This window comes from Eulemur rufifrons, chromosome 1 (assembly GCF_041146395.1).
Source record: "Eulemur rufifrons isolate Redbay chromosome 1, OSU_ERuf_1, whole genome shotgun sequence".
Taxonomy (NCBI): domain Eukaryota; kingdom Metazoa; phylum Chordata; class Mammalia; order Primates; family Lemuridae; genus Eulemur; species Eulemur rufifrons.
In genome coordinates, this window is record NC_090983.1 from 31,135,300 (window position 1) to 31,152,221 (window position 16,922).

The 16,922-nt window shown below is 35.9% G+C and overlaps 1 protein-coding gene and 1 non-coding gene across 2 annotated transcripts in view; both read left to right on the plus strand.

Annotated features, from left to right (window-relative positions):
* The window catches only part of C2CD6 (C2 calcium dependent domain containing 6), a 130,660-nt gene that overhangs the window by 104,383 nt on the left and 9,355 nt on the right, over positions 1–16,922 (plus strand). The window lies entirely within an intron of this gene.
* Positions 2,252–2,386, plus strand: LOC138387638 (U4 spliceosomal RNA). Its single transcript, XR_011233942.1, has one exon. It is a non-coding gene; the product is annotated as a U4 spliceosomal RNA (small nuclear RNA).

Below are 16,922 nucleotides of genomic sequence, written 5' to 3' on the forward strand. Positions count from 1 at the left end.
GAGAAAGGAGGGGACAGGCTCTTTTTAATAGTCAGATCTCACAGAAACTTCTAGAGTGAGAACTCACTTGTTACTGTGAGGATAGCACCAAGCCACAACCTTGCCTCCGTGACCCAAACAACTCCAACACTAGGGAAAAACTTTGAACATGAGTTTTGGAGGAGATAAATATCCAAACTATATCAGGGTGTTAAGGGTGATTCTGGTGAGGGCTCAGAAAAGGAGTAGAGCTGTAGAGAAAGTCTGAAACTTCTTACAGATTACATAAGTGGTTGTGATGAGAATATTTGTAGAAATACAGACAATAAAGGCAATTCTGATGAGGTTTCAGGTGGAAATGAAATACAAGGTATTGGACACTGGAGTAAAGGTCATCCCTGTTATAAAGTGACAAAGAATTTAGCTGAATTGTGTCCATGCCTGAGAGCTTTATGGAAGGCAGAATTTAAGAGTGATGAACTAGGATATCTGGTGGAAGAAATTTCTAAGCAAAATATTGCAGAAGTTTCATGGCTTCTTTTAACTGCATGTGGTAAAATGTGACAGGAGAAAAATGATTTAAAAATGGAATTTATAATTTAAAAGGGAAGTAGAAAGGAAAGATTTTAAAAATTCCCATCTCAGCCATGTAAAAAATGAAAAGGTATATTTAGGAGAGCAAACCAAAGGTGTGGCCAAGAGACTATTTGCTAAGGAAATTATTATTATTTTTTTTAATAGTAGAAAATTACTTTATTTCCATGTTTACATTTCCAGTTCATTTGAGAAAGGTATATACAGATGCAGAATAGATTACAACTATAACAAAATATGAAGAATTCACTTTACACACTTTTTAATGAGATGAAATTAATTATTTCTGTTCTGAAAAATGACAAAAACTTTAACTCAGAATTGTAGCCATGTTTTTTTTGGTTTCTGTTTAATAGTATGAATAGAAGGAAGCGAGATGCTCTTCATCAAGACAATGGGAGAACGACCCTGAAGGCATTTCAAGCTAGGACCTTGAAAGCAAGGTTTCCAGAGAGGTGCCGCTGGGATCTCAGCATTCACTGCCCCATGCCTCCTCACGTGTCTGCTCCCTACATTCTGGCACAGTGCTCCCCAGTTACCGCTGTCATGGCTGACACCAACCTGGTTGCAGCTCATGCTGTCACCCCATAGGACACAAGTAGGAAGCCTTGGCAGCATTCATGAGATGCTAATTCTGCAGACACACAGAGTTTTCAAGCTGTGGAGGGGCACCTCCACCTAGATTTGAAAGGATATTCCAGAGAGCCTGGGAGTTCTGGCAGAGATTTGTCACGGAGGAGGGGTGAGCTTCTGTAGGGAGCCCCAACTTGGGCAATGCCCAGCAGAACTGAGGGGTTAGAGCTGCCCCAGAATTTTAGAGATACCAGCATGCAATGCCAGCCTGTAAGAGCTATAGGCACAAGACTCCAACCTGTGAGAGCTGCTATGTGGGCTAAGCCCAAAAAAGCTGTGTGGGCAGGGCTGCCAAGGCCCTGGGGGCCCAACCCTGCCCTAGTGTGTCCAGAAGGTGGGGCATAGCAGGGCATAGCATCAACAACGATTATTCTGGAGCCTTAACATTTGATGTTGCTAATCTTGTTGAGTTTTGGACTTACTTGGGACCAGTTACCTTATCTTCTTGTCTATTTCTCCCTTTAGAAATGAGAATGTCTCTTCTATGCCTGTCCCACCATTTTATTTTAGAAATAGATAACTTGTTTAATTTCATAGGCTCACAGTTGGAGGGGAATTTGGTAAGGATAAATTGTGCCTTGAGTCTCATCCATATCTGATTTAGATGAGACTCTGGACTTTGGACTTTTAAGTTGGTACTGGAACAAGTTAAAACTTTGGGGCTATTGGGATGAAATGAATGTATTTTGCATATGCGAAGGACATGAATTTTGGGGACTGGGGCAGAATGCTATGGTTTGAATGTATCCCCCAAAAGGTATGTGTTAGAAATTTAATCCCCAATGCAACAGTGTTAGGAGATGGGACCTTTAAGAGGTGATTAGGCCATGAGGGCTTTACCCTCATGAACAGATTAATACCGTTGTCACAGTGGTTGGTTTTTATCCACAAGGGTGGGTTTGTTTTAAAAGGGCAAGTTCAGCCCTTGCTCCCTTTTGACTTCCCTGGCCCTCTTGCCTTACACCACAGAATGACGCTGTAGGAAGGCCCTTGCCAAATGTGGGCACCTTGATGTTGGACTTCCCATCCTCCAGAACTGTAAGAAATAAAAGTGTCAGTACCATAGCCAATGAGGTTACTCTAAGGTGCAATTATTGCTAGTTGAAAACTTTTCCCAATACTTCCTTTAATGACTTTCAAGATAGTAGGCATTGGCAATTTTTAACAGTTTCTATGGAGACTGAATTTTTTAAAAAGAGAGGAAAAAAATTTAAAAATTTCTGTTCCTTATAAATTACCCAGTCTCAGGTATTCTGTTATAGCAGCACAAAACAGACTAAAACAAGTACTTATAAAACTTTTCTTCTAATATCCTTTGAATTCTTCTAATCATAGACCATCTTTTAGAGTAAATATGATAGAACAAGCTTCTTATTCTATTATTTCCAACTACTTATTGGAAAAGGGAAAAAGTATAAAGTAGATCCCATCCCTGCTTTACTACTAACTAGTTCTGTGACCTTAGCAATGATTTGTCTTATAAAAGCTTCAGGTTTCCCCATTTTATAAATAAAAGAGTGGAACTAGATACTGAGAATAAATATGTCAATACTTCTTTGCAGATGACTTATTTTGCCTTATTTGGTCTTCAGAACTTTATAAATACTTCACATATATTAAATTATTTAATCTTCATACAGGGTGCTTTAAGGTTGACACTATTATCCTAGTTTTACAGATGAGACAACTAAGGCATGGAAAGTCTGAGTAATTTGAAAATTCTATAAAAGAAGTCTATGAAACAAGCCAGTGGTCCAGTTTCCTCTGAAGAGGCTTTATAAGAAATGTCAAATTAAATCTATGGTGTATGTAAGAATAAAAGCAAATGCTTAGTGAGGAAAATAGAGCTTGTTTTCTTATTGCCCACCACTGTCTTGCTCTTGGGCAAGTCATTAACTTCTCTGGATTTTTCTTATCTTTAAAATGAGAGAGGTGGTTTCAAGACGGTTGAATTACCTATTACTCTAAAAAAGTATATATTTCTAAAATTATATCTGAACAGAGCCTTTAAAAAACTATTTAAATAAGATTCTGGAATATATATTTAAAGTGGTTTTTGCTGTACTTTGCATTATACTTTTCAATTTACTCATGCAGATCAGTCATATAATTAACCCAATAAATTATATATAATATAAATATATTATATAGAATATATTTATATTATATAAAATGAGATACAGTACATTAAAGAGTTTATTTAGTAGTGCTCACTCTTGTTGTTTCCTTGAATTGTCATTACCTATAAGCAAATTAGAGGTGTGTGCCAAGCCCAGTTACTTTGGAGCTACTGTCACAGGGACCTTCTGACTGCTGGTATTTATGCACATATATTTTAGCCTAGGCCCACAATTCACTGAAGATCATGATCTTTCCACTTCCTACTTTATAATTCTTTTAGTTTCTTACATAAGACTCCTCTCTAAGGTCTTGAATTGAATTTTTTAGGAAATACAGAATCATTCATGAAAGGTATCTAGAATATAGATTGTCTAAACAGTGTTATAGCGTTAGGTATGTATAGCAAATGTATGATAGGTTACCCAAATGACTACTGGAAGGATAGGTGAAAAATGAAGGATAAGTAAAAGCTGTTTTTATATTTCCAGTGAAGCACAACTTTGAATAATGTACATAATCTTTAGCAGCCACAGAAATGTTCAGAACCACCAGGAGTGCAATGATATGATCTTCAAAAATTTTTTTTACTTTATTTTTTGAACTGACATTAAGAGCCAGAGTAAAAAATAGAAGTACTCAATACAAACATTTACTATAATCTGACTAAGAGACATTCCCTTGTGTACATAAAAGTATAGAGTATGATGACATTTAACTTTAACCACTTAATGTATGTATTTCAAGTGGTCAGAGTTATTAGGTGACAGATCCAAGGGTGTAACGTGTCAGGGGTCAGAGGAAAGGGGTGGTAGTAACAATAGTAATGATAGCAACAAAATTTACATTTATTTTGTGCTTCTTATGCTGCTAACACAGTGCTAGATGCTTTAGCCCACTAAGTCACACAAAACCCTATGGGGGGGGGTCTTCATCCTTTGACAAATGAAGAAATTGAGGCTGAGAGGAGCAAAATGACTTGTCCAAAGTTAGATGGTTAGTTAGTTGCAGAAACTATTTGAGTTCAAGCAGTCTGCTCCAGAGACTTTACTCTGAACCACTGTGCTCTCACAGTCACTAATTAGAAACACACTGGTCAAATGCCACAAGTGCCAACTTGTTTACATAATCATTTTTTTCATTCTCTTTCAGATACATCAAGTCCCAATAAGCCTTATGGATATAAAAATACAAATAAAAAAGAAAAAACAGTAAGTAGATTGAGATATCCTTTAAAAACCATTGTTAACATTTTACAGTTTTGAATTAATATTTACTGAGTATTCTGTCATCAAGAAAGTATATGCCCTATTATTATTATAAATATATGAATTTATTATAAATCAATTTTATCATTATTCATTTTATAGTTATTATAAATTTATAAATTATTATAAAGCAATATAAACATAACATCAGCTTTAGCAGCTATACTATTTAATTTGTTGCTTTTGCCTCCTCCCAAATAGCTATTGCTTAATAGACAAACCACAAAAGCACCAGAAAAGTACAAACTATGACCATCCATTGTAATATGAGCAGTTTTAAAGAAGCCATTCTCCTAATTCCAATTTCCCATTAACACTTGAGGTTAACTGTCTTGGATTCCTTTCTTTGAATGCTGAAAATTTGTAATTGTTCAAGATTCAGTTATTGAAATGCCATACCACACTAACAGCAATAAGTATTTCAGAAATGGGACAGAAATTGTGTGGCTTGGGATGAGGATGAGGCAAGAAAGAAACACTGAGATCAAAGATGAGAAGAGGAAAAAAAAAAAACTGGTCTACCTCATATTTTGCACTCAGAAGGCAAGAACCATGCTCACACAGGGGAAAAGATTCCAAGCCCTACAAGAAGTATCAGTGTTTTTCCTTACAAATTTTAATGTAAATTTTGGCTTACTGTTGTTACCACTAATAGCTGCTGTCTGCCCCGTTGTCTATTCTGTGACTTTCCCCTAAAGGTGTTAGTAGTGTTAAGCAAGTGTTTGCAAGTATATTCTGAATATATTTTCCTACTCCCAAGTATACTACACTTTCCACCCCTTCTAAGATCACTAGCAGCCAAGGCTAGAGGCCACCAGTGGATGTGGGAAACTGCATGCCATAAGCCCCCAGGGCCTCCAGTGGAGGCAGTCAAGGCCTAGGTGGAGTGTGGGTTATTCAACTCAGGTAAAACTTTGCAAATGGTGGGTACATTCTTTTTGTTAGGAGGCCTCTCTATTTCAGAAAGACCACCTCTGCTACCAATATTAGTCCTAAAACATACTCAAACACACACACACAATATTCATACAATTTCTATACAATAGTTCATCACTTTAAGGTATAGGGTGAAGAAAAAAAGAAAAAATATGGAGGATAAGTGAAACAGAGAGATTTATCGTGGCATTAGGGAGAGGCACAATGGCTAATGAAAGAGAAAGGACAGTCTTTATACATACCAATATAGTAGAAATCCAGATGAGATAAGGACATCCTAATGTATCTTCACAAATCTTTCATCTGGTACTGCTACTGTTTAAAGTATAAAGTTGTTACTGTAAAGTTGTTACTGTAAGAGCATCAAGCAATTAAATAGCAGTGATAAAGGAACCTACACACATTCAGAAGTTTTATATTAAAATGAAGAAACTTCAGTTTTGCCAAGATGGAATAGTCCCATTCCTCCCAGGTCGTCCTCCTTACAACTAAAAAAATTATAGACATAACACAACAAACAACCATAAGAAGTCTCTGAAAGATGGAAAGAAGAAAGTGGGATGCCTGGCAATCTCAGGACTTGAGGAAGGACATGATGGTGAGTTCCCTAAGTTTCCTTATTGCCTACCATATGTTCTGAACAGAATGCTGCAGAAGCTTCCAATCAGAAACTGCCTAAGAGGATAGATAAAAAATTTCCAAGGAAAGCCTGCTACCCCTAGCCAAACTATCTGGAAAAGAGTGGGCAACAGCAGAAAACCTTTTTGGCAATGCCTATCCTACTGTAGTCAAACACCAATGGAAAAGTCACACTCCTCCTCTCCCCCAACATGGTATCAGTGGGTCTAAGCAAGAAATTGATTCATCTTATTGTCCCACCCTCACCCCTGGAGAGAAGGTAGTCCACTCTAATTTCCCCATTGGGGAAATTTACTTGTCCATGGGACTGAGCAGGCAGCCAATCTTCATCTCCATCTGGAGGATTAAGGCAGTGCTCCAATCCCCTGCCTAAATAGTGTTGGCAGACTAAGCTGGGAGTTGATCTTTCATCACCTGCCTGGTGAAAGCAAGCAATGCTCTGGTTCCCCCGCCAGGGCAATGTCAGTGGGGTCCAGTGGCAAGCTGAATCCCTATCTCCACCTAGTTGCAGCAAGACTCACTGAGGCTATACAAGTGGCCCTAGTCACCACTAGACTTTACACTCCCCTCCATGTCAGCAAGATCCAGTGGGTAGCTGAGCCTTCACCCCTCCCTTGTATCAATGAGATAAAACTGGTGGGAGGCAGACTACATGGCACTCTGGTTTTTCCCCTCCACTCCCTGGTGCCAGGAGGCCCAGTGGACAGATGATCTGACACTCACACTTGGAAGCAAGAGGTGGTATGAGTTGCTGCTCCACTTTCACTGGAAGAGTATCAGGAGGGCCAACGGAGAAGCTCAACTTCCACCCTACCTGCCTGCAACCAGACAGTGTAAGTCAGTGCCCCACTTTTGCTGTGGTTGTCAGGGGGGCCCAGCAGGAAGTTAGACATGCATACCCACTGGCTAGCCCCCATGTTACACATCAACAGGGTGACCGCTCAAAAAAGACTTAATCCAGAGTCTCATAATATCTAAAATGTCTAGTATACAATTAAAAATTATTTATATCAAGGAAAATCATAACATGAATGAGAAAAGATAATTAATAAATGCCAAAACCAAGACGAATCAGATGTTAAAAATTACCTGACAAGAATTTTAAGCAGCTCCCATAAAAATGTTTCATCAAGCAATTATAAATTCTCTAGAAATAAATGAAAAAATAAGAATTCTCATCAGAGAAATAGAAGTTATTAAAAAAGATCAAATAGAAATTATAGAACTGAAAAAGACAATAGCCAAAATAAAAATCTCACTGGCTGGGCTTAATGGTAAAGTAGAGATGACAGAGGACAGAAGCAGTGAACTTGAGGAAAGATCAATAGAATTTACCTAATTTGAGCACAGAGATAAAGTAGACTAAAAAGAAAATAAACAGAGTTTCGGAGGCCTGTGGAACAATAACAAAAGAGTTAATGCTCATTAGAGTTTCAGAACAGAAGAAAAGTAGAGAAAGGATAGAGGGAGAGGGAGAGAGGAAAGGAGGGTGTATGTATGGGTGTATGTGTGTGTGTGTTTTTGAGAGAGAGAGAGAGAGAGAGAGAGTGCACGTGAGCGCATTTTTAAAATAATAGCCAAAAACTTCCCAAATTTGGTGGAAGACATACAGATTCAGGAAGCTAAGAAAATCCCAAACAGGGTAAACTCAAAGAAATCTACACAAAGACACATCATTATTAAAATTCTAAAAACTATAAACAAGAAAAATCTTGAAAGTAGTCAGAAACAATGTATTACCTATGGGGAAATATCAATTTGAATGACAGTGATTTTCTTATCTAAAATCATGGAGGCCATAGGATGTGACACATTTTTCAAGTACTGGGGGAAAAACTGTTTGCCTGTGAATTCTATACCCAGCAAAAATATCCTTCATGAATAAAAGAGAAAGATATTCTCAAAGGAAACCTAAGGTAATTTGTTGGTATCAAGCATACTCTTAAAGAATGGCTAAAAGAGGTCTTTAAACAGAAAGAAAATTATAATAGAAGGAGGCTTGGAATTTCAAAGAGAAAGTAACATCATAACGTACAACTATAATAGATTATTCTACTACTCATGAGTTTTTAAATAATATGTGATGGTTGAAACAAACATTATAACACCACCTGATGTGATGCATAATGGAGTTTGAGGGAATACTTAAGAAATTTATATTTTAAAAGTAGGGATGGTGAAGGGGCCTAAATAGAAGCATGATTTCTATACTTCACTTGAAGTGATGTAACATCTATACCAGTAGACTGTAATAAGTTATGTAAATATATTATAATACTTAGAACAACCACTAAGAAAACTGTATAAAGTGATATACTCAAAAACACTAAATAAATCAAGATGAAATCCTTAAAAAGTTCCCATAACCCATAGGAAGGTAAGAAACAGAGGAATGAGAAGTAGAGGAAATAATTAGAAAATAAGAAAATGGCAGACTTAAGCCCCAACATGTCAGTAATTATTAATACCTTAAATTTAAATGGTATAGAAATGTCATTTAAGAGACAGACTTGGCAGTGTGAATAAAAAACATGATTCAAAACAAAAAAAAAAAAACAGATTCAATATGCTGCATACGAAAAACTAACTTCAAATACAATGATATAGGTAGATTAAAAGTGAAAGAATGGGGAAAGATATGTCATGAAAATGTTAGTTATGAAAAGCAGGAATGACTGTATTCATATCAGATAAACTAGACTTCAGTGCAAAGAAAATTATTAAAGACAAAGAGGTATGCTATATGATAAGTATCAATCTATAAGGAAGACATAACAATCCTAAAGCAACAGAGTCTGAAAATAAAATAAATGAGGCAAAATTCAATGGAACTGAAAGAGAAAATAAAATACACAATTATAGTTGGGGGCACCAACACCCCACTCTCAGCAATTTATAGAACTACTAGGCAGAAAATCAACAAGAATGTAAGATCTGAACAACACAATCAATAAACAAGATGTGACACTCCATCCAACAATATAGCAGAATATACATTGTTTTCAAGTACTCATAGAACATTCACCAAAATAGACCACATCCTGGGCCATAAAACAAAGTTTAGCAAATTTAGAATAATTAAAACCATTTGAAGTATGTTTTCTGACCATAATGGAGTACAGGGAGTTCAAGGGATTTGGGGGCTGATCAAGAAAAAAGATATGACCATGAAGTGGCAGTAGCACCCATAAGCTTTATTTGGGTGGTGCTTTGACAGGTCTGCATGCAGGGGGAGTCCCTTATAGCATGAGACTATCCAGAGGTTATAGCTTGGAGGTAAGGGAGCATCGCTCAGAAGAGAAAGTGGCAAGGAAAGTCCTAGGGGATGGGGAAGGAAGGGGGATTACATGTCTACATGGTTTCACTCAGTAACCTGGCAGGGAGCCTCTAGGTCAGGGAGCTCCAATGGGCAGCAGGAGCTTGGGGTCTTTATATCCCTAGGTTTTATCTTATCTATGGCTAGCAGAGGCTGGGCACAGTTTTGTGGGGTATACAAAGCAGATAGGCTCTAAGTAGCTAAAAATACGCTTATCTGGGTTATATTTAAAACAATTCAGTGTGTACAAATTTTAGTTTAGTACTGACAGACTTTTGAGATCATGGGTCTCAAACCTGCTGTGAAGAAGTAAACAACATAAGTGACAGGGTGTGGGGAGCAACATACAGAGACCGTCTTTGTCTCCTTTATATAACATGCAATCAAAATTGAAATAAATAATGGAATGATAACAGAAAATTTCCAAACAGTTGGAAATTAAAAGTACACAATTCTAAATAATTCTTGGGTCAAAGAGAAAGTCTCAAATGGAGTAAAAAACATAGAACTCAATAAAAAGGAAAACACCAAACATATCAAAATGTGTAGGTCATAGCTAAAACAATGTTTAAAGAAATGTACAGCACTAAAAACATACATTGGAAAAAAATATTCTCAAATCAATAATCTAAGCTTCCACCTCAACTACTTAGAAAAACAAGAGCAAATAAACTCAAAGCAAGCAGAAGGAAGGAAATAATAAAGATAAGAGCAGAAATCAGTGAAACTGAAAATGGAAAAATATTAATACAGGGTGTCCCAAGTCTCCATACAAAGGAAAACTTTTATAAAGTTTTGTAATGAATATTTTGTAAATAAAGGGATATTTAGCTACAATTTCCCATTTTCCCCATGTATGGCAACTTTTGGGACACCATGTAGACAAAATCAATAAAACAAACAATCTTATTTTTCAATATTATCAGTAAAATTGATAAACCTCTAGTGAGACTAACAAAGATAAAAAAGAGAAGATACAAATTACCAGTTTCAGGAATAAAATATCACTACAGATCTCACAGTTATTGAAAAGATAATAAGTGAATACTATTAATATTAATAACTCTACGCTCATAAATATGACAATTTAGAAGAAATGGACCATGTCCTAGAAAACCACAAATTACCAAACTCAACCAGGATGAAGCAGACAATCTGAATAGTCCTATGGCCATTAAAGAAATTAAATTGGTCATTTAAAAGCTCCTGGAAAATAAATCTCCAGGCCCAGATGGTTTCATAGGAAAATGTTACCAAACACATAAAAAAATTATCACCAATTTTACAGAATCTACTCCAAAAAATAGAATAGGAAGGAACACTTCCCACCTCATTTCATGAAGCTGGTATTACTGTGTTATCAAAACCAGATGAAGACAGTACAAAAAAAGATAACTACAAATCAATAATCTCTCATGAACTTAAATGCAAAAATCCTCAACAAAATATAGCAATGTATAAAAAGTATTATACACTATGGCCAAATGAGATTTATTCTGGATATGCAAGGCTGGTTCAATATTTGAAAATCAATCTATATAATCTGTATCAATAGACTACTGTATCAATAGACTAAAGGAGTAAAATCATATGACAACATAAGTTGACACAAAGCTTTTAACAAAATTCAGCACTCAATCACAATATAAAAACTGTCAAGAGACTAGTAATAAAAGGTAACTTTCTCACCTTGATAAAGAGCATCTACAAAACCCCATAGCTGACATTTATACTTAATGGTAAAAAACTGGATGTTTTCCTTCCAAGATCAGGAACAAGGCAAGGATTTATGCTCTTACCACCCTTTTTCAATATAGAAAGGAAATAAAAGTCATACAGATTTGAATATAAGAAATAAAACGGTCTGTTTTCAGATGATATGATTGTCTATGCAGAAAACATCAAGGAATCTACAACAACAAAACAAAACAAAACACTAGAACTAATAAGAGGATTCAGCAAGATTGAAGGATACAAATTCAACATGCACAAATCAGTAGCATTTCTATATACTAACAAAGAACATGTGGAAACAAAAATTTAAAGCACAATAACATTTAATATAACTCAAAGGAAATTAAATACTTATAAATCTAACAAAACATGTACAGAATCTGTATGATGAAAATAATAAAATGCTGATGAAAGAAATCAACGACCTAAATAAATGAAGAGACATACCATGTTATTGGATTGGAAGATTCAACATAGTAAAGATGTCAATTCTCCTCAAATTGATCTGTAGATTTAATGCCATTTCTATTTATATTACAGCTTTTTGTGGACATAGACAAGATCATTCTAAAATGTATGTAGAAAGGCACAGACCCTAGAATAGCTACAACAGTCTTAAAGAAAGAATAAAGTGGGAGGAATGATGTTACTTGATTTTAAGCAATCAAAAATAAAGAGAGTATGGTATTGGAGGAGAGACAGACAAATAGCTCAATGAAACAGAACAGATATGCCAGAAATAGGCCCATAAAAATATACCCAACTGATTTTTGACAATGATGTAAAAGCAATTAAATGTAGGAGATACAGTCTTTTCAACAACTGGTGCTGGAGCAGTTGGACATCCATGGACCAAAAAAATGAACCTTGACCTAGTCTCATACCTAAAACTAAAAACATAAGGAAACTAAATATTGGTGATATGTGGAGAAATTGCTGGTGGAAGCTTAAGTTTTACAGCCACTCCTGAAAACAGTTTGGCAGTTTCTTAAAATATTAAATATACAACTGCCATATGACCCAGCAATTGCACTCGGGCATTTATCCCAGAAAAATTAAGACTTATATATTCACAAAAAACACCCGTAAACAAATGTTCATAGCAGCCTTCCTCATAATAGTTCCAAACTGGAAACCAGATATCCTTCAGTTGGTGAATAGTTAAACAAATTATGGTACATCAATACCATGGAATAATACTCAGCAATAAAAAGGAACAGATTATTGATACAGTCAATAACCTGGATGAATTTTTAGAGAATTATGCCAGTGAAAAAGGACAATCCCAAAATGTTATACACTGTATGATTCCATATATATAACATTCTTGAGATGGTGAAATTGTAAAAATGGAGAACGGACTAGTTGATTAAGTAGGGAATTGGGACAGGAAGGAAATGGATGTGACTATAAAAGGATGTTAGGAATCCTTGTGGAAAAATATTCTGTATCTTAACTACATAATGTCAATACTGTAGTTGTGAAATTGTACTACACTTTTTTGCAAGATGTTACTATTGAGGGAAATTGAATAAAGAAAGGTACATGAGGGCCAGCAATGGTGGCTCACACCTGTAATCCCAGCCCTTTGGGAGGCTGAGACAGGAGGATGGCTTGAACCCAGGAGTTAATGGTTACAGTGAGCTATGATCACTGCACTTAAGCCTGGGCAACACAGCAAGACCCTATCTCTAAAAAAAAGAAGAAGAAAGAAGAAGGAGGAGGAGGAAGAGGGTACCTGGGTTCTTTGTTATTTTTTACAACTGCATGTGAATCTACAGTCATTTCAAAATAAAAAGTTTAACTTTTAAAAGAGTATAATTTTTTTAGGAAAAAAGAAAACTTACCTTAAATGTTTTTCTTAAGGGTGATAGTCAGACACAATGAAATTAAACTGAACAAGATAAATTCAGTTCGTAACCCATAAAACATAGATTCCAGTATATACAATCAATGAACTTAGAATATTCAAAGAATCTATCACCTAAGGCAACAGGCTTGTAAACTGAAGACATCTCAGAGTTCTAGAACAAATTCCAAAAAGTCTAAGCTAATTGCTTCACAAACAAGTCGCAAAATCTTCAGAATTCTATTGGAAAATAAACTCTAGAGTTGTTTGAAGTTAAAAGAAGAGTTTTTTATGAACCAAGGTAGACAGTGTGTTAAAGAAATGCAACATTTTGAGGCAAACTTCTGCAGTGCTAATCTGAATTGGAAAGGACCGATAACTTCTCTTTCAACTCATAGCTGATTCAGGTGACAGTCTTTCAATAGTTCCTTCACATTTTTAGAGCCCTTTCATAAATCAAGATTTTCAAGATATAGCTTAATCAGCTTCTATTAAAACTCTGACATTGATTAGACCCTAAATCATTTCCCCAAAAGTCAGGATACAAGAAAGGTGGGGAGGGATGGGGGATTTAATTTTACCCCTCAATGAAAAGCAGTATTTGGTGGTGGTAAGGGAACTAGTGTAATATAGTAAAAAGAGCTTGGATTTTACAGGCAGAAATATCTAGGTTTAAATCCAGATTCTTCCACTTTCATGGGCATATAACTTTGGGCAATTTACATCTGAGTTTCAGTTTTCTCATCTGCAAAATGAGTATACTATTACCTATTTCAAAGAATTTTAAAGGGCTTGGAACATAATAGGCACTTGCTAAATGGTAAGTATTATCTTTATTCACCTGTGCATATTTAATTTTGATAGATACTACCAGATTGTCCTTTAAACTAGATGTACTAATTTGCACCCAAAATGTAGGAAAATACCCATTATCCCATACCCACATTTTACTTTCTGTTAATTTGATGCATAAAAATAATAATCCACTGATATTTTAATTTGCATTTTCCTAATTATTGAGTGAGAAATTTTCATGTGTTTATTATACATTTGTATTTCTGTTATTTGTTTATAATCACCACCCATATTTATAAATTGGGTTGTATGTTTGCTTATTTATATGTGAGAATACTTTATATATTTTGGATAATGATACTTTGTTATCTATACTGTTTTTTATTTATGTATTTTAACTTCTTTGGGGTCATAGACATTTTCTGCACCTCATAAGTTTTGGCATATTGTGTTTTCATTTGTCTCAAGGTATTTTCTAATTTCCCTTATAATTTCTTCTATGGTTGTTTAAGACTTTTTATTTATACAAGATAATAGGTAGAAAAATAATTTTTTGTTTAATTTCTACATATTTGTGAGTTTTTCAATTTTCTTCTATTACTGATTTCTAGCTTTATTCCAGTATAGAAGAATAAACTCAGTATGAGTAGAAGTTGTTGGATCAAGTAAGAATCATGTTTAGCCATGAGTAACAAAAACTTAGAAACAGTGGCTTAAGTAATGATAGTGTGGTTTCATGATGTCATCAGGGACCCAGGTTCCCTTTGCTTTTGGACAGCCATCCTCAGCATGTGCATGTTGTGAGGTAACGCCAGATGAACTCTGTATCTCCAGGCATCATAATATATCCCAGGTAGAAAGAAGGAAAAGGACAAGGTCAATTAAATATCTGTCAGCTAAGTCTGCCTCTGTTTTAAGATACTCTCTCAGAAGCTTCTCCCAACAACTTCCAAATATATCTAGTTGGCCAGAATCTTGTCACATGGCCACTCCTGTCTGCAAAGGAGGCTGGAAGATGTAGCTCTTTCAACTGGGGACATTTCTGCTCCCTTAAAAATTGAGGTTCTTAAAAAAATTGAGGTTCTTGAAAGAATATGTTTTGGGAAAGCAAACAGCAGTCTCTGTAACAGGGAGCAAGAGGATACTACTTAGGCTACTATTGCTTGGGGAGATGACAGTGGCTTGTAGTGATAGTGAGGCTGATGGTGAAAAGTGATTGAATACGTGATATATTTTGCAGGTAGCAGCCACAGGACTTAATGCTGAATTAGTTGTAGAAAGGAGAAGGAAGAAAGGAATAAAGGATCACTCAGGTTTCTGGCCTAACAATTCAGTAGCTGGCAGCATCATCAACTGAGATGAGGAGAAACAGAGAAAGACCAAGGGTTTGTTTTTTAGGGGGTACGGGGTGGTGATAATCTAGGATTACGTTTTGTATACATTAAATTTGAGGTGATTATTATATAGCTAAGTGGAAATCAATATCCTCTTGAATATCTCTAAAGATACTATTTAGAACCTTGTCCAAGAGTCACCATCCCCCTGCATTCCTCAGAAATCTCTCTATTTACTCTGGAGTTAGTTCTGTTTGTTCTTATTGATTCTTCACTTACACGCATTGATTTTCCTCGTATGTCTGGGAACTTTGATCATGTTTGTAATGTAAACGTTGACTGTGTAGATATGCTCCGTGTAAGCACCAGGCTTCCCTGAAGGGAGTGAGGGGATGGAAGAGGGCAGGAAGGATGGCTGGGGACCTTACGTTTCCGAAGAACCAGTGTATTTCTCTCCTGGATGGAACTTCCTTTCCTCTCTTTCTATCCTCCTTCCATTATCTGATGTGGAAGCGTGAGTTTCAGCAAGCTTTACTCTGCTTCTCTGTCAAGGCCCAAAACGCATTTGAGACCACTGCGGAGGCGGATGCCAGGTTTTCCTTAGAGAACAGTCATTTGGTGTTTGGGTGGGTGACTGGGGAAAGACAATGCCGGCAGCAGTGTATGCTCCACGTGCACAGAGAAAGAGAGTGGTGCTGAAGAAGGGCTCAAGTGATCCAGCTCTTCCCAACACAGCTCTTTTAACTAATAACTACGAAAATTACCCCACGATAAGATTCTCTTTGTATATGCTGACTCTGAATTTATTGCTTCTCAGGCCCACCTGATTTCTGATGTTTAAAGCTGGTTTTCCTTATTGAGTTTTTCCATTAAGTCAATTCTGTCTACTTTAATGGTTTCTGAATTTTCTCAAACTTTCTAGATCCTGGTATCTCACCTTACTGATTTCCAGTATTGCCATGAGTTTTTCCTTTTTGAAATAATATTTTCTGTTAATATACTAGAACCTTGGGTTAGAGGAGAGTAGACCCACACATGCAGTACTCCCCTGAAGCTCCTGTATCGGTTTGTTGTGTTGTCTTTTCCCAGCTTCCTAAGATGAATACCTAGAGCATTTCCCCCCAATATAACTTTACTGAAGTTTTTTACTTACAAAAGTTATTATATGGTTATCTAATCAATAATGCAGAGAATAAAAATTAATAATGCCCTCCTTCCTCTCCTCCAGAAGTACTCCCTTGAGAAAATAATTGTTAGCATTCACACATTTTTCCATGCTTATATTAGGGGGCAGTCTTTGTTTTGTTTTTTACAAAAATTAAATCATAGTTTTCTACTATTGGTTCTCCTACTTCTTTATCATATATGTTTCATTTATTTTTATTTTTTATTAAATTTCTTTAAAGTAATGAAGTTTCAATGTTAGAATTTAAGCTATTTTTAAGGGAGATTTTGGGAAATTCAAGCAAAGGAAAACAAAATGAACACAAATATGTGTGGAAGTACAGGATGTGTTTCAAGAATTCAGAGTTAGACACATTTGGCTGGAGGAGAGAACTATACTGGGGAATGTTCAGAAACTTGCAGAGATAATTTAGTCAGTGTGTGAGTGCAATGAATGACAGCAAAAGTAGGAAGCCACTGAAGATTTAAGAATTAGGGTCATGTTATTAACTGCCTGATAATAATGAAACCTTGAAATAATCCAAAAGTGTCTCTTTTAAAAA